Raw genomic sequence first — 18192 nt, 5'->3', positions numbered from 1 at the left:
ATCTCTTGAGCGTCTTTTATAATTAGGGGCTACAGCTCAAGGGCCATGGCTGACTGTAGCTTTGGCAGTGTGGCATGGGCAGAGAGCAGATCCTTCAAGTAGCCTGGTCCTGGGCTATTTAGTACCCCGTGAAAATCATCGAACTGAGAAAACACAGAGACCAGAGCAGTTGTCATCTGTATAATATAAATCCAGCTGCTACATAAAACTGAAGTGGAGTGGTTCTATTTAAGCATCAGGGTCTCATGTAGAACTCGTTAGCGATAGATAAACGGCACCAGGGAGGTGGAAATCAGACAGCATTTCTACCGTGTGCCAGGCTAGCTGTGTTCAGGCTTCTCTTGTCCTTTCCGAGTGACGTATTACTCCATCAATATGTAGTCCTCATCCCACTGATAAGATCAGGCATAGCTTCATGTCAGGATGCGTATCAAGATGTCAGAAAACTTAGCGGAAGGCTGTTGGAGAGTTTGCAAACATGACCCTGATGAGTAACCACTGCATCGGCAGTCTTGGGAAGAGGCTAATTAACATTGTCAGATATTATTTTAACATAATACCAGGCATTCGTGTGGGTTGCAGCAGAAACCTACCACGAGGTGACAGGTCTGAAAGTTAATCCGCCTGAGGGTCTCTCACCCTGCAGCCAGTTTAATATCCTTAGGTCTAAATCTAGAGCTGGTGGTGCGCGAAGCAACAGCCTCTGGAACTGTAGAAGGTGCAAAAATTGGCTCTGGAGGAGTAAAATACAGCAGGGGTGGCTGTAATAGCAAGGGCTAAAATAAGAGGAAGTGGTGGGGAGGGCACAGGGAGATCTGAACTCAGAGCTGCTTCCAGTGGGTAGCAGTCTGTCTGTTGGGACAGAAGCTGGCGAGAAGGTGCTGGCAGGAGCATGGCTGCCACCTCTCCCAGGTCAGACACTATTGCCGCAAAAGGCACCCAGTTCACCTGGCTGGGAGAGTGGACAGCCCTAGGCAGGAGCAGGGCAGGGTGAGACATTCATCTGACAGGCTCAGGGGAGTAGAATAGGAGGCATGGGCAGCGGCAACACAGGCTGGAGGAGCAGGGGGCAGTCACACAATTGGCTCGAGAGAAGCTTGTATAAGGGGGAACCGAGTGCCCTTTGCTCCTCCTGAGTCCTCTGTGGGGGAGAGTTGTTGGCTAAGGGATGGGGCTGGGCACTGGAGCTCATACACGGCACCCAGCTGCATTGGATACCATTAAATGTGGGGCTCCAGACTGCATGGTCCTCCACACAGCTGTGTGCTTTGTGTATTAGACGGGACAGCCCTGGCACGCATTTAAAACTCAGTTCCATGCTAACATAGGACATAAGAATAGGCTTAATGGGGGAGACCAAAGGTCCATCTAGCCCAGCAGGCTTTCTCCTGATCGTGGCCAGTGCCAGGTGCCTCGGAGGTGGAATGAACAGAACAGGAAATCATCAAGCGATTCAGCCCCTATCACTCATTCGCTGGCAAACAGAGGCTAGGGACACCAGCCCTGCCCACCCCGGCTAACAGCCATTGATGAACCCGTCCTCCATGAATTTATTAGCTCTTTATTGAACGGTGGGATAGTCTTGGCCTGCACAACATCCTCTGGCAAGGAGTTCCACAGGTTAACTGTGCATCGTGTGAAGAAATACTTCTTTTTTATTTAAGTGCACAGCCTATGAATTTCATTTGGCGAACCCTAGCTCTTGTGTTCTGAGATGGAGTAAATAACTCTTCTTTATTTACTTTCTCCATATCAGTCCTGATTTTATAGTTCTCAATCATATTCCCCCATAGTCATCTCTTTTCCAAGCTGAAAGTCCCAGTCTTATTAATCTCCCCACACAGAGAAGGATCAGAGAGGTAGCCATGTTAGTTTGTATCTTCAAGAACAGCAAGAAGTCCTGTGGCACCTTATAGACTAACACATATTTTGGAGCATAAGATTTCGTGGGCAAAGAAACCTTGTGCTCCAAAATATCTGTTAGTCTATAGGGTGCCACAGGACTTCTTGTTGCCCTCACAGAAAAGTTATTTCATACTCCTGATCATTTTTGTTGCCCTTTTCTGAACCTTTTCCAATGTTTCTTCTTTGAGATGTAGCAAACACATCAACACGTAGCATTCAAGATGTGGGTGTACCATGGATTTCTATTAAGGAATTATATTTTCTATCTTATGTATCCCTTTCTTAATGATTCCCAACATTATTAGCCTTTTTGACTGCCACTGCACATTCAGTGGATGTTTTCAGAGAACTATCCACAATCACTCCAAGATCTTTCTCTTATCTCTAAGTTAGACCCCACCATTTTTATATGTATAGTTGGGATATATTTTCCAATGTGCACTACTTTGCTTTTATCAGCATTGACTTTCATCTGCCATTTTGTTGCCCGATCACCCATTTTTGTGAGATCCTTTTTCAGCTCTTCACCATCTGCTTTAGACTAAATATCATGAGTAATTTTGTATCATTAGCAAATTTTGCCATATCACAATTCATGAATGGACCTTGCCTATTATCCTGACTGCTTACTTTGCTCAAGAGCCTTTCGTGAGGGATACTTATGTTCTCATGGCACATTTAAATTCATAGAAAGCACTCAGGAAAGATTTGCAAGCATATAAAAGAAACTATGCACAAAAGTATATACAAGTGTCTGTAGTTTACTCAAAATTTTGCTTCCTAAATTACTTTTATTACTTGCCCTGATATCTGAGCACCTCACAATCTTTTAATATATTTCTTCCTCACAACCCTGCCAGGAAATACCTTTGTGCCTATTTTACAGATGTGCCTAACTGAGGGACAGTGAGATTAAGTGACTTGCCCAAGGTTACACAGGAATTCTGTTGGTAAGCAGGGATTTGAAGGCAGGCCTAGTCCTAGTCACAGGGTGATCTGGGCTGTTTAGGAAGGAGTCTAACTTAGCAACTGCCTTAAGCAACAACTCTATGTACAAGTGAGCTTCTGTCGTATGGGAGTGTTCTCAGATTCCCAGCGCTGTGTCAACATTGAAAATGTCCTACTCCTGGACATGCGTCAGCATGCCAAATGCACACACACCGAACACCTGGCCTAGCCCAGCCCTCCCATTGGAGGGCTAAGCGCAAGTACAATCTACAAAGTGCTGAAGGAGTTGTCGGGGGGTTTGTGTATCTAAAGGCCTGAGTGAAAATAAGGCTTATAAGCAAAGTGTGTGTGGGGGGGTGCATGAGTGGTAAGAGAGAGCAGGAGGGGAGGGGCAGAGCAGGGATGGAAGGGACACGAGGGGGCACTTGGTCAGTGTCCCCCTCCCACCCTCCTCGCCAGCAATCCCCACACAGATTGTCTCTGATAAGGCTAAAAGAATATGAACTGCAGGGCAACTTCAAAACATTTATACAGCTCCTCTGCAGTGCAGAGGGGCCGCAAAAATATTTAAGTTTCTCAGCTCTGAACACAGTCTGGAGATTCTCTAACGTGTGCTGTTGTTACAATTTAATATTGATTTACTGGGACACCTGTGGGGGCGACAAAGAAGAAGTCATGTCACTGGCTTCTTTCCACCACTGTAAGTTGCTGCATTCCATCTCCCTTCTCAAGCCTTGCAAAAGCCATTGAGGAGTAGGATCGCGCAGGAATTCCATCTGCACTTACTCTAGCAAGTCTCTCCTAGGAAGACGCTAATTAGACATGGCTAATAAACTGTGTGTCAAATGGATGATTTCACTTTTAATTACGTTTTCCAAAGAGTAATGAATAGCTCCATTAGCAGGAATACAACTCCAAGGTGCCATTACACAAAGCACCGTTTAGTGTCATCCTGAGAGGCAGGCCATTTGCAAGGCCCCACGTCGGCAGGTTTAAACAGTACAACTGCAGATTCCCTTTCACAGTGAACTGCTCAATTGCTATGTATCTGTTGCAATTATGCACACATGATATTATTGTTTATGAGTTAATGCACATGGTATTTTTTGTCTCAAGTAGGTTCATCAATCCAGCAAAGATAGGACACAAGCCAATGGTTAGCAATTAACATGAGACAAAAATCACATTGGGAAGAAGGCATACATTTGTATTGCTGTGAGTAATTTGCTGTTGGATGAATTTACCTAGGGGCTCATGCTGGTTTCTCCATCACTGGCAGTTGTAAAATCAAGACTGGATTTTTTTTTCTTGGTGTTATGGTCTAGGGCAGTGTTATTTAAGCTTTTTGAGACCATGGAACTCCAAGAAATAATATTTTTTATACAGAGCACCTATGAAAATTTTCTTTAAGAGAATTGCTGTCAGACGAAACAAACCCAAACAGCAACATATGCAGACTCTATTTGTGATAGACCCTAGAAAATAGCTTGGCTACCTTTGGATTACTGCCTATTCTGGTCTCCTAATAGCCTGACCTGCTTACCTCCTGGATCCTGACTCTGCACTAACCCTTAGATGTGACTGCCTTCATTCTGGTTGTGATACCAGAAACTTGCTTTCAAAAGCAGAGATCACCAACTTGAGCTTTAAGAAGTGAACCAAAAATTGCAAGACACATGCTGAAATAGCAAAAGTTGGCCATATGGATTGCACATAAAGCAATCTCTGCAGCCACACTTCATAACAACATCTAATCAACTTTCTGTCTAAGGCATGTTTACCGCACCCATCACTTTAACATTTGAGCTCCTCAAGATGCATTTATTCACACAATGCTCTTGTGTGACAGGGATTTATTATTTCTCCCAAATTATAAATGAGTCACTTAAGCACTAACTAACTCTTAGCCAGAGAGGCGAAATGACTGGCCTAACATCACATAGATGAGAAGTCTATGGCAGAGCAAAGGTTTGAACTCTGGTCAGCCTAGGCTGGCATCCTAATGACTGGAGCCTCCTGCTTCCGCGTGAAGATTGCCAATTTAGAGCGTCACTTGCAGATCTTAGTCTACGTAAAATCCCTTTCATGTAAGTAATGAGACTGCTTGTATAAGTAAAGTTATGTACCAGCTTAAATGTTTTGAGGGGCAGAGTCCCTTCTGCCATGAAGCAGGAGTTTTAAGTAGCTGTATTATAAAAGTTATGACATTTCAGTGTAACTGTGGAAGAATTATCATGCCCTCTCACCACAGTGACCAATATTCAGCATAATAGGTGTGATAAGCCCTGGTCCTTAATTGGGAAGCAGTCTGTGTAGGGTGGCCACATTGCCTATAGCAAATACAGGACACCAGTCCCCATGGATGGAGAGGTGCTGCCCCAAGTAAGGCTCCTTGGGGGTGGGGGCTCTGCAGCCTTCTGATGAGAGGGGGTGGAAGATGGGAGCTCTACAAGCGCCTGGTGGGGGTGGGTGCTGAGAATAGGCGCTCTGTAGCCTCCTGGCGGGGGGTGGGAATGGGGAGAGACAGGAACACAACAGCTGCCCTTCAGCAGGAAACTCAGCAGCAAGGGCTGCTACCCTGGGGAACAGGGTAGGTGCCCCATGGAGGAGCTTCCCTGCAGCAGGAGCTGCCACCCCAAGGCACAGGGCATGAGCGAACTGGACAGCCACCTGCAGTGAAAGCTGCTGCCTTGAGACACCAGGTGCCAGGGAATAGAAGCCCTGTAAAATACGGGAGAATTTACCCATTTTTCGGACACCTGAGAGAGAGCTTAAATAAGGGACTGTCCTGGGAAAAAACAGGACAGAAGGTCACCCCACTTCTGTGTAACCCCCTTGACTTAAATGCAGTCACAGAGCCAGCGTGATAAGCACTGGCCCTTAATTGGGAAACAAAGCTCCCTTTTCTTTTTCCTCCCTGCGAAATCCCTGTTATTTCCAGGGGAATAGATACTTGTGTTTCATGCAACTGTGCTGACAGATGGTGGGCAGGGAGAGGAGATAATGGAATGAAGGGCCATTATCTCTTCTAGAATCTCAAAATCTCTCCTTCGGCTGCTGAGGAGTTGGAAAGCAAGGTCACTATAAACAATATTGTATCCCAATGCTGTTTAATGAAAACAGTCTTGTGTTTACTGCCCTTCTGCTCAACAACAATCCTGTTGACACTGTTAACTGGAGAGCAAGGAACTCCTGTGTAATGACTCCAGATCCACCAGAATTTCTGGCCCTGGATCTAAGTCAAATTGAACGTCTTATATCCCCTTAATCCATCCAATATTTACTCTTTCACATTAAAAGTCTTCCCTTTAAGTGAACACTCTATTGTTTAAAATACATGCTAGTATATTTTTAAGTGTTAACTTCAAGAAGGTGACCACAAAACCTCAGTGGGGTTCTTACTCATGGATGCCACTCAATCTATACCACACACACAGCTAGTATGGCAAAGGTCTCAGATTTGAAGTGTAAATTGCTTGCAAGAAAGAAGCAAGTCAGTGTAACTTCTGTACTTAGAGTGGTGCTGAAGGCAGGAGGAATGTAGCTAACTGAGTTGGAATCAAGCCAGGTGGCATGGTAGACACTGCTGACCTTGGCAAAAAAAAAATTAGTTCTCACCACAAGCTTGCACAAGTTCTTGTCATGGAACTGAAACTCTCTTAGGTACAACCTCTGAGTTTCAGCATATGAGCATGGTGTCTAGACACAGTATAATAAGGCCAGTACCATGTAAGCCCTCTCTGCAAAGGGCTCCCACTCACATCAACAGGAGCTTCACTCATGGAGCTCTTGAAATGGCAGCTCACATTTAGCACAATGTCAAGGCCTGGATTCTGAAAGGAGAAGGAGTTTGTTCTGGTAGCATGCAATTCTGAAAATGACAGTCTGCATTCTGGCCATTGATTTGCAAACTTCATTTTAAAATCACTGGTTACACATCACCCAAATAAAACTGTCTGGTTATTTAGAGTTAAAGCTACCAATAACACAACTACATCTTTTGACTTTATTGCCTCAGCAGCACTGAATCACCTCAGACTCTGAATTACCCACTACCAATTTAAAATTACAAAACACAAATGACAAGTTAGTTACTGTGTCTACACAAGACTCGAACCCACTAGCATACTGCTACTTAATCACGCGACCGTGCTGCAGGCCTTTCTGGAGTGTATTCCCAAGAATTTACAGTGCAATAGACACAAACAAAAACCTGGCACTTTCTGAATTCTTCTGTTCAGTTTACTAATCCCTCTCCTCCCATATCATGAGACAATGTGGCTAGGCAGGTTTTCCCGTGCCTTAAGATTTGTGAAAGAGAGCTTGACCTTTGGAGAGTGAGAGAAGCCTCCACATTTCTGAGAACGAAACTTGTATCAAGTAAGGTTTTGTGGTTGAGATAAATCAGTTCTCATAGTCACTCTGTAGACCCACAGTAATTACTGTGTACTAAGAAATAACACAACATCCATCCAATCATAGAACACTAGTACTGGAAGTGACCTCAAGAGGTCATTGAGGCCAGTTCCCTGCCCTCAGATGGCAAGACCAAGCACCATCTAGACCATCCAGGATAGGTGTCATTTTTCCCTTTGCTCCTCTGTAAATTCTCCAAAGAGTGCTGCAGCAAAAGTTGAAATGAACAAGTGGCTAGAGCAACCCCCTGCCCCCCACATTATTCACTTTATTTTATGCCAGTGGACAAAGGGAGGGGCAAGGAAGAGAAAGAAATGAAAACAAAAATTTAATTAAAATAACTTTTCACCAAAAAGATCTGGAAAAAATAGTTCTCTTTTGAACCCTGCACAACAGAATCAGCCTCAAGGTTTCAACTTATTTTGAAAAGTGCTTTTCCATTTTCAACCAGTTTGAATAATTTACTTCTACTTCACTTCCATGCACCCCAGTTTGACTATACGTAAAATAGATGCAATAGGCTAAAGCACCAGCCTGTGGCTTGTGATACTGTCAATAGATGTGGGATTTCAGGCCGTTTCCTCAGAATTTTAATACATTATAAATATATTTGCCCTTTTCATTTGATTGGCTGTCCTACTGACCTCTTCTTTTGTCGTGTCACAAACTGTAAACAGAAGAAGCAAGTGGATGGCCAGCTATTCATATTAGAGAACACTGAAAAGGTCAAAACAAGACAGCTGGCAATTAGCTTTCAAAGAATATAGGAATTGGTAGAATTTTTAAACAATGCCGCTGACACAGGCTATCACAATGGAAAGGGTGCCAATAGAATGCGTTCTCTTGGCATTGGGGAGAAACAGAATAAATAACATAGATAATTTTTTCATAAATAGATTTTAAAGGTTAAAATTAAGTGTACATGTGGGCTTTTGGTTTGCTGCTGCTGGAGACTATTCTTTAGCCAGAGAACTGATGTAGCTCAAAGAGCAACAGTGCAAACACTGAACGACATAAAGAGTTTACTGTAACACTGATTCCTACAATACCCTAGTGGACAGTCCACAGTTCAACCACTAACTATTGATCATTTTCTTTCTTTACAGTTTTCTAGCCTGTTTTCACTCCACATGTTGATGTCCTTATCCTGGACAAGTGGGATTCATTTGACTAGAGGATTTCCATGCATGTCTGTGTTAAGTGCTTTACATCTATCACTTTCCTTTCATCTGAATTTCAGGTGAGATTTTTAACTGTTGTAAATCACCATAATTTCATGGGCTCATTTAATACCGATTCACACCACTATAGAATCTAGGTCCTTTTTTTTTTTTAAATCTAATGTAATGAAGTGAATCTTGCAAATTGTATAATTCTTTAATAACTCATTTTACTTATGGCTGATGGTTGTGTTAACTTTTAGTGTAGAGGCTTCAGGGACCTTATTCAGTTTTTGTGTTTTCTGTGGGGCAACCAAAGCCTATTTCAAAATATTCCAAGCAGTGGTTTGAGGCTTGCTTACTTTGCTCCCACAGATAAGCACTCTCCCAGTTACAGCATCAACTGCGACCACACAGCACAGTATCGTGTCACTGCCTGCCCCAGAAATGGGCAACAACTGAAAAAAGGAACTCTCTCCTGATCTTATCCAGCCAGCATCTGATATGCTAAGTTACTCCACAGTCGTGTCGTATGTCCCAATATTGCAAACATCCTTGCTGTGACCATCTAGTCCTTTTTCTGACTGATGTTCTCTTCAGCTTATCATTCTGTTGCCTCAAGGAGAGCTGCATGTGTGGAGTGAGGCACAAAAAGGTCTTCATGCTTTAACTGCTGCAGTTGGCTGTTTCCATTTCTGTGGCTTTGCTCTGTCATTCAAATGGATATTTCTCTACGGCGTGTTCATAGACTTCCCCTAACTGCACATAGTGCCGTTGAGGATCGCCCCTTAAGTTGGTTTTATGAGGCACATTCAACAGCTGGTGCACAAACAGAATGGGAAGCTTGACACAGGTTCAGGAGAGATGCTCCTTCACCTGATAGTCCCTTCATTATGTGACTGAGCAAGACCTGCTTGCAGAAAATATGAAGCTGTTGTATGGAGGAGACTAAGAAACAATAAGAGTGCAGTGTCAGAGTGGTAAAGAACTTGAGGGGCGGTGAACTGGGAGTTTTAGTGTGCTGCAATATATAAGGACCTGAGAACTGTCTAACTACAATTATAAAAGGATGAGAACATAGAAAAATCACAAGTGACGCGACGAGATCATATATGGGAAGCATTAGGTGGAATGGCGACAACTTCGGAAGATTAATTACACTTATAAGGGGTAAGACGACAGCGTGAAAGGCCATGTGTCTTCCCAGAACATTCAACAGACTGAACGGCTTACTTTTTTAATTGCCCTCCCAACGGCTCATCCGTGATATGAAACAGACATTCTTTAAAAACACATCAAAACTAGAGCTGGGTAAAACCTACTCGTAGGCCCGTAAGTTCACTTTTCTATCCTCTCACCATCCATGTTCCCTTAAATCGTAAACCTAAAGTGCCTTTAGTGTCTCTATATCCTCAGTAGTGCTAAGATCCTTTAAATCAGCATTTGTGGGGGGAAAAAAAAAACCAAACAAGTTTCAGGTATGAAAAATTAATTGTTTTCACCAGTTTCACTTAGCTTTAGTCTTATGACTTTGAAGAGTCAGTTGAACTAATAGTCACAGTTGACTGGCTGTCACCTCTGTAGCCAAGTCAGAACCACAAGATAATCATGTTGGCAGAGCTAGGTCCAGCCTCACTTCATTCTTAGACTCAGTTTCCAGCTTTAGCTACAGAGACCATAACAAGTCTCTCAGAATGGCCCAGACATCAGTGGTTCGTAAACACACATGGTCACCCACATCTGACAGCTTCACGCACAACAAACAAGCTTTCCCAAGCTGTAATTTCTCCCATTGGCCTACTTGACTCCTCCTGAGAATTGGGGGTTCCAGGGCTGATTGTTGAGCCCAGATGGTTCAATTTAGCAAGTCTACATTAGCACAACAAATCAAACCCTGAAAGATTGACCCTGACTGTAAGATATTTATCTAGCCTGTTCTTAAATATCTCCAGTGATGGAGAGTCTACAACTACCCAGGCAATTTTTCCAGTACTTAACTACCCCAACAGGAATTTTTTTCCTAATGTTTACCCTAAACCCCCCTTGCTGCAATTTAAGCCCATTGCTTTTTGTCCTCTCATCAGAGGCTAAAGAGAATAACTTTTCCTCTCTCCTCTTTGCAACACCCATTTACATACTAGAAAACTGTTATGTCCCCTCTCAGTCTTCTCTTCACCAAACTAAACAAACCCAATTCCTTTAATCTTCTCTCATAGGCCACATTTTCTAGACCATTGATCTTGTTAGTTACTCTTCTCTGGACCCTTTCCAATCTCTCCACATTTTTCCTAAAATATGGCACTCAGAACTGGACACAGTACTTCAGTTGAGGCCTAACCAGCACAGAGGAGAGCAGAAGAATCACTTCTTGTGTTTTGCTCGCAAACACATCTGTTAATGCATCCCAGAATCATGTTGGCTTTTTTTGCGAGTGTCACACTGTTGACTCATACTCAGCTTGTGGTCCACTATGACTCCCTAGATCCCTTCCAACAGTGTTCCTTCCTAGGGAGTCACTTCCCATTTTGTATGTGTAAAAATGATTGCTCCTTCCTAGGTTGAGTACTTTGCATTTGTCCTTACTGAACTTCATCCTATTTGCCTCAGGACATTTTTCCAATTTTTCCGAGATCATTTTGAATTCTGACCCTCTCCTTCAAAGCACTTGCACTCCCTCCCAGCTTGGTATCATCTGCTAACTTACTAAGCATATTCTTCATGCCAATATTGGAACCGCTGAAGAAGATATTGAAGAGAACCAGCCCCAAAACTGCCCCCTGCAGAGCCCCACTTATTATTCCTCTCCAGCATGACTGTGATCCATCAATAACTACTCTCTGTGAATGGCTTTCCAACGAGTTATGCACCCACCTGATAGTAACTCCCATGTAGGTTGCATTTCTCTAGTTTACTGGTAAGAAGGCCATGCAATACTGTATCAGATGCTTTACTAAAGTCTGGGTATACCACAACCAGCCCTTTCTCTTCATCCACGAGGCTTTATATTCTATCAAAGAAAGCTCTCAGATTGATTTGACATGTTTTATTTTTGACAAATCCATGCTGACTGTTATCTATCACCTCATTTTCTTCCAGGTCTTTGCAGATGGATTCCTTAATTATTTGCTCCATTGGTGTGATGGGGTTCTGGGGTCCCCCAAGCTCTGCACCCCGGCCGTAGGCAGGAGAGTCTCTCACTTAGTAGGAGAACAGCGGGTTTATTAGCCGACAGGACACAGCATCGTACAGAGGAGTCAGTGCAGCAGGCAGAGACAGCCAGTCCAATCCATGTTGGGGAGAGGAGGCCCCGAGGGGCCCCCAGAGCTGGGGCCTTGCCCCCTCCTTTGTCTTTCTCTCCCTCAGCCCAGACTAACTGCTTCCAACTCCCAGTTCCAATTCAAACCCCTCAGGCTCCACCTCCTCCTTTGTCTGCAGTACAAAGGTGTTACCTGGTCGTCAAGGTTACCCTCAGCAGGAGCCCCACACCCTCTGTGAGCCACTCACACACACACAGGTATCCCCCACTTCATCACATCTCTCCCCCCTTCCAGACCGAACTGAGCGGGGTCACTCAACTGGTGACCTGGGGAAGTTCGGGGCTCTCCCCTTGTGACAGGGCATTGGCTGTACCCTCTGTTCTCCCCTCGATGTGCACCACCTCCACATCATAGTCCTGCTGGGGGAGGCTCCAAGTCAGGAGCTTGGTCTTGGCCCTTTTCATGTGATGCAGCCGGGCAAGTTCCTTTAGTTCCCTTGGGTTGGTTGGTCTCGCTGCAGCACCAACAGATCAAACAGGTCTTTTGTGGTCTGGGTCCTGCCCCATCTGACCACCAGTCCATACAGCTGCTCCAGCCAATGTCTGGAATTCAGTTACAGTCCAGTAACGGAAGGTACAAATGCTTCCATCCTTGGCATTTAGCCAGACCACCACAATGGCTGTGTGCCTCAGTTTCCCCTTCCATGCCACACAATAGGTTTGGAATGTTCCTTCTCATGTCAGAGGTTGCAAGACTAGTTACAGGGAACAATGGTGACATTTCAGAGTTACAGACTCCTTTAGCATACAATTTATGCTTCTACATCAATGTCATCATGTCACATGGCTCTTTTTAAACATTCAGTGCATGGTACAATTCTACAGCTTTTGGTAGCAGCACCCCTTGGTTACAGCAGTCAGCGTGAGTAACAGAACAAACCCATTGCAACTGTACATTTACGTTGCTCTTTGGTAGACCACAACTTTTGTGTAACCTCCTTGAGAATCTGGTATTTTGGGGATAAATGGCTGAGGCCTTTCTTAGCACCATCAAGTTCTAATCTTCTCTCTTGCCCCCTGGGGTGGAAATTTGATCTCTCTGGCTGTGCCCTCCCTTCTAACAAGAGCTGGGCCATTGATGATCTCAGGGAGACGGCCCCCTCCCAGCCAGCCTGGAAATTTGCAAACCAAACTGCTTTCTGAGAGTTGTTTTGTGAGTCCCAGACGCAGAATCCACATGAAGGAATCCCTGTTTATCCCTTACTGGCCCACCAGGCCCAAAGCTCCTTTGTCCTTCCACCTCCAACTACTGCCTCCCCATGGAATCAGAAGTGGAGTCCAGTATAAGAATATAAGTGTTTCCACCATCTGGAGATGGGGAATTGCTGGCGCTCTCCTGCATCCTACAGAGACTGACTGTGCAGCTGTTTTATTTGGTTCTCGCAGGGCTGCTCACACTCCCTGATAGTTTTCACTTTACTTGCATCAACTTCCAATTCCTGAGAAACTTTTACCCTGCCTGCTTTGGACCCTTGCAGAGCACAGCCAGTGGTTTCACACTCAGGCAGGTCCTGGCCATCAGGAGCTGAAACAAACTTCTCCCCAGGCAAAGGGCTGCTCTGGCTCTTACAGACATGCACCTTTCCTGTTCACTCTCCTTCACCTCACTCCCATTTTCTGCAGTCCCCACAGACGGGTCAGGAAAAGTTTCAGGGAAATTCTCTTCCTTAAGAGCTTCCCCAAACAATAACTCACCCCTGTCTGCCTCCATGGGGGCACTGCTCCCTTGAGCCACAACCAGCTCCTGGGTTTCACCTACACCCAGGATCACTTCTGGCCCATCAGGCAGATTCCCACGTAATCCCCCTCCAGGCAGACAGCCAGTACCACCGGACAGAAGGTTAGGATCCCTTTCCTCCCTTCTGCTACCAGCTCCTTTATCTTCATCAGTCAGCGTAACTCCATTGCCCGTCTGTTCTTGTGTCCTGGCGAGAGGATGACTCTGGTAGGACAGAGTCCTCTCACCCCCTCCCAATAACACCTCAGCATCAGGCAAAGAACAAGTACCAGAATCATCTGGTCTCTGGGATTCCCTGATGATCCTAACTGGATTAGACCAAGTTAAAGCATCATCCCCCCTGAGAGACACAGAGGCAGGCCCACTTCCCATCTGGGCTTCAGCTGCCCTCAGATCCAGCTCTGGGATCTTGGCTCCATCTGGAGCCCCCACAGGCTCAGGCAAAGGATTCACTTCCCCAGAAGCAGAAGCACTTTTCTTGCACCAAGGACCAGTGTCCTTAGCAGGGATACCACTGCCCATCCCAGAGCCCTTCCCTCTGCTCCAGCCCCCATGGCTGGATTCAGAGACACACCTGGAATGCTCTTTTCTGGTGGTTCCTTCTCCAGCCACCCCAGGCTGGGGAATCTTCCTCAGACAATGGGCTAGTTTCCTCATTGGCATCTTTTCCAAACGCAGGCTCTGCTCTCTCCCCAGGCTGCTGCTGCTGTTCAACACAGACAGACAATGGGAGACACTCTCTCCTTTGTCCCAGCCCCCCGGCTGGTCTCCACACACACACAGAAGGTGAAGCAGCTTCTCTCACAGACAACTTGCCATTCCCAGTGGATCAGCTGCTTTCCTGCACAAACACACAGGCACCTTCCTCGGCCCAGGCCTGGAAAACTCTTCGCAGGTCTGTCTTGGCCACTAGTAGATGATGGGTTGGAATCGCTCCTTCCCTCCTTGACCTGTGGCAGGCCACTCGGTTCAGAGCTCCAGGCAGTCCAGGGTTCCCTGCCCCAATCCGGGCTCACCTCTGCAGGATTCTCCCCAGCCCTCAGCTCCGCCACTGCACATCCACGCTGCCTTGTCCAGCTTCTTTAATCTCGATTCGGTTTCCAGGTGCTTCCACTTCACAGCGGAGTTGCTCAGCGTGGTTGCAGGCTCTCAGGCTGATGCCCTCTGCACCCCACGATTCCTGGAAGAATCCCTTCAGTGTGCCAGGCTCCTTGCGGGTCACAAGCTGCCCAGGGTTAGGCCGTAGGCCCCTCCGCCCTCTGGGACCGACTCCAACAGACTCTCAGAGGAACCCCTTCTTCAGTGCGACACCCGCTCTCAAGGACCATGAGCACCCTGTCTTGGGAAGGACTCATTCAGCGTCAGCCTCCTCAGGGGTCACTTGTTCCTGGGGGTTGGGCCCTCGGCCCCTCCACCTTCTGGGGCCGACTCCAATGGACTCCCAGGAGTAACCCCTCCTCGGGTGTGACACCCCCTCTTGAGGACCACGACTGCAGTTGCTTGGGTTTGGCCGCAGGCCCCTCCGCCTTGGGGAACTGCACCTCACTGCCCTTCAGCACACCTGGGTCTCGCAGGCCCCACTTCTTCCAGGGCCCCGGTCACTTACTGCTGGATGCTCCATCCTCGGGGTGCAGAACATCCCACTTCTGACACCAGTGTGATGGGGTTCTGGGGTCCCCCAAGCTCTGCACCCCGGCCGTAGGCAGGAGAGTCTCTCACTTAGTAGGAGAACAGCGGGTTTATTAGCCGACAGGACACAGCATCGTACAGAGGAGTCAGTGCAGCAGGCAGAGACAGCCAGTCCAATCCATGTTGGGGAGAGGAGGCCCCGAGGGGCCCCCAGAGCTGGGGCCTTGCCCCCTCCTTTGTCTTTCTCTCCCTCAGCCCAGACTAACTGCTTCCAACTCCCAGTTCCAATTCAAACCCCTCAGGCTCCACCTCCTCCTTTGTCTGCAGTACAAAGGTGTTACCTGGTCGTCAAGGTTACCCTCAGCAGGAGCCCCACACCCTCTGTGAGCCACTCACACACACACACAGGTATCCCCCACTTCATCACAATTGGTCTGTAATTTCCTGGGCTGGCCTTATTTCCCTTTTCATAGATGGGCACTATATCTGCCCTTTTCCAGTCTTCTGGACTCTCTACTGACTTCCATGACCTTTTAAACATGACGGCCAGTGGCTCAGGTACTGGGCTATTTATTCTACACAGACCCAATAGAGTAGAGGGGTATTTATTGAATCACCCACGCAGAGGCAGTCCACCAGGACCCAGCTGGTGTGGGTGGGTCCATGGTGGCATAGAGACAGCAGAGCCTGGCCATTGGTTGGTGGATCCTATAGGCAATAGGAGTGCAGGGCCTTGAAGGTGTGAAGCCCAAGGCAACTGCTTTGCTCACCTTGCCCAAAAGCTGGGCCTGACTCCGTGTCTTCTAGCACCTGTTATTTTTCCTTCTCTAGAATCCATATAGTGAATCAGCTCCAGCCTTGCCTATAGTGCTATAAAATATGCAGCACATCAGTTAGTAACTGCAAGCTGTAACACTAGCTAGTGCCTGTTGATATAGTGGTTTGCGGGAGAGCATTCATGCCACGTGATCTAGGGTGCCAAATTTAATGTCAGATGGGCTACCAAACAAGTACACGCTGCTATGTCTTCCAGTCATCACCCATGTGGGCTGAATTCCAGTGACAAACTACAGAAGATAGTTAACAAGTTGAGCCAAACACCAGGTTGCCCCAGAGTTGCCTTGAGGTTGAAGAGCTTTTAACTTGGAAAGACAGAATTTATTCAGAAGGCAAGTCCCCCCTCTCCCACACCCAAGTCCTCACAGCTCTGGTGAAAACAAGAAGCAAAATGGGTCAGGAAAGGAGTTATGGTTAATGCTGCAGGACAACAGATAAGTTACCAGGCAGTTAGAAGTCTCAACATTTTATCTAGAATTGCAGGCCTTGTTTTGTTTCCATCTTGATAGGTTAGATTGGACATTCTACTGACGTGTAGCTTGGGATAGGGGACTGGCCGTGGAATTGTGGCAAACCACTAAAGGAAAGATTGCATTAAGGGTTTGTGCTTCCACAATCTTATTCAAACTCTGCCTCAATTGACTTAGTTTAGACACATACACAGATCAAATTAAAACAAAAGCAAACATTGCCATATTCTCCTTAGTAGCACGTGGCTCTAAATTGACTGAAAACATGAAACTTTTAATTAATTTGAGACTATGGGGTAAAGGAGGGGGGTGAAACACTGGAATGCATTGCCTAGAGAACTAGTGGGTGCTCCATCCCTTGAGGTTTTTAAGTCCCGGCTTGACAAGGTCCTGGCTGGGATGACTTAGTTGGGGTTGATCCTGCTTGAAGCAGGGGGCTGGACTAGATGACCTCCTGAGGTCCCTTCCAACCCTATGATTCTATAAAAGTGTGGTACATTGTAAATACAGTAAGGTCTCACATTTACGAGGCTGACCCCCGCCCCCATTCATAGTTACACACGACTCGTACTTACGCACTATGCATGGGGTGAGAAGTGAGTGTACAGCAGTCACGCCCAGCGTCTGTCACGAGCATCACTTGGGAAGCAAGTCTACCCACACAGCATCTTTCTTCTTGCATAAGAAAAGCAGAACTACGCCCCAGCATCTTTCGCCCTGCATAAGAAACAAGTCCACCCAACTAGCATGTTTCGTATGTATTTATCATATCATACTTCATGTATACATTTTTTTTAATCATCTAAAGACTTTGGGTGCAGCTACACTTGCACTCCTCTTTCAAAAGAAGTATGCAAATGAGGTATAATTTTGCATATTTTCCACTCATTTTCATATTCTAATTTCTAAAGAGCTTCTTTTGAAAGAAGCAAGCCGGTGTAGAGGCTGCTCTTTCTAAAGTAAACCCATCTTCAAAAGAATCCTTCTTCCCTTTATTTAATGGGAACTGTTTTGCTCACCTTGCCCAAAAGCTGGGCCTGATTCCATGTCTTCTAGCACCTGTTTTTTTCCCCTTCTCTAGAATCCATATATTTAAATAAATCATTTATTTCATGGGAAGAAGGATTCTTTTGAAGAACCATATACCACTTCCTTTAGCTATTAGCAGTATTAGGGCTCAAAGTAGCCTCCCTGGGGGCCAGCCATTGGAACTTGATATTGTCATAAATATTGAGCAGGACCTATTCAGCAAAGACTAAATAGTCCAGATGTCCATTAATCAGCACGTTGCATAGCTGCTACAATTACTAACCCTGTCAAAACTCAGTGTCACTCATTGCCCTTTTAATCCTCTCCCTTTGTTCTGTGTAGAACGGTAGTGATTAAGTGACCAACATGTGGTCACTTTCATATGAGAAAACATAGACCTATGTCATCAATAGTGTATTAGGTGCCCAGTGCTCATTGATTTCAAACACCTGTGAGCATTTTGGCCTTAGCTACTATAGCAATATTTTGAAATGCAGTATATGTAATTTCTCTCTCTCAAGATCTGAATATGCGTATTAATACTATTCTGCATCTCAAATTATGCTGACCCAAATTTTCAGGTGTATCCAGCTGTTTTGGGTGTCTAACCTGAGATACCGAGATCATTTTCAGAGGCTCTGATAGCTGCAGGAGGCAAAACTCCAGACAGTCAAGCCCTAGGTGTCAAGTTGAACACCTACAAACTGAGCATCCAAGTAGATAACTTATAATTTTTGCCTCTGA

The 18192-nt window shown here is 45.8% G+C and overlaps 1 long non-coding RNA gene across 1 annotated transcript in view; it reads left to right on the top strand.

The window, feature by feature from the left end:
* LOC142016836 (uncharacterized) overlaps nucleotides 1–8509 on the top strand; it is a 137631-nt gene extending 129122 nt beyond the window's left edge. The window contains exon 3 of the long non-coding RNA XR_012646400.1: nucleotides 8376–8509. This is a non-coding gene — a long non-coding RNA (uncharacterized LOC142016836). The remainder of the gene's footprint in view (nucleotides 1–8375) is intronic.
* The last annotated feature ends 9683 nt before the right edge of the window (nucleotides 8510–18192 follow it).

This window comes from Carettochelys insculpta, chromosome 8 (assembly GCF_033958435.1).
Source record: "Carettochelys insculpta isolate YL-2023 chromosome 8, ASM3395843v1, whole genome shotgun sequence".
NCBI lineage: Eukaryota > Metazoa > Chordata > Testudines > Carettochelyidae > Carettochelys > Carettochelys insculpta.
The sequence above is the reverse complement of the archived record's forward strand: the minus strand, read 5'-3'. Positions and strand labels throughout refer to the sequence as shown.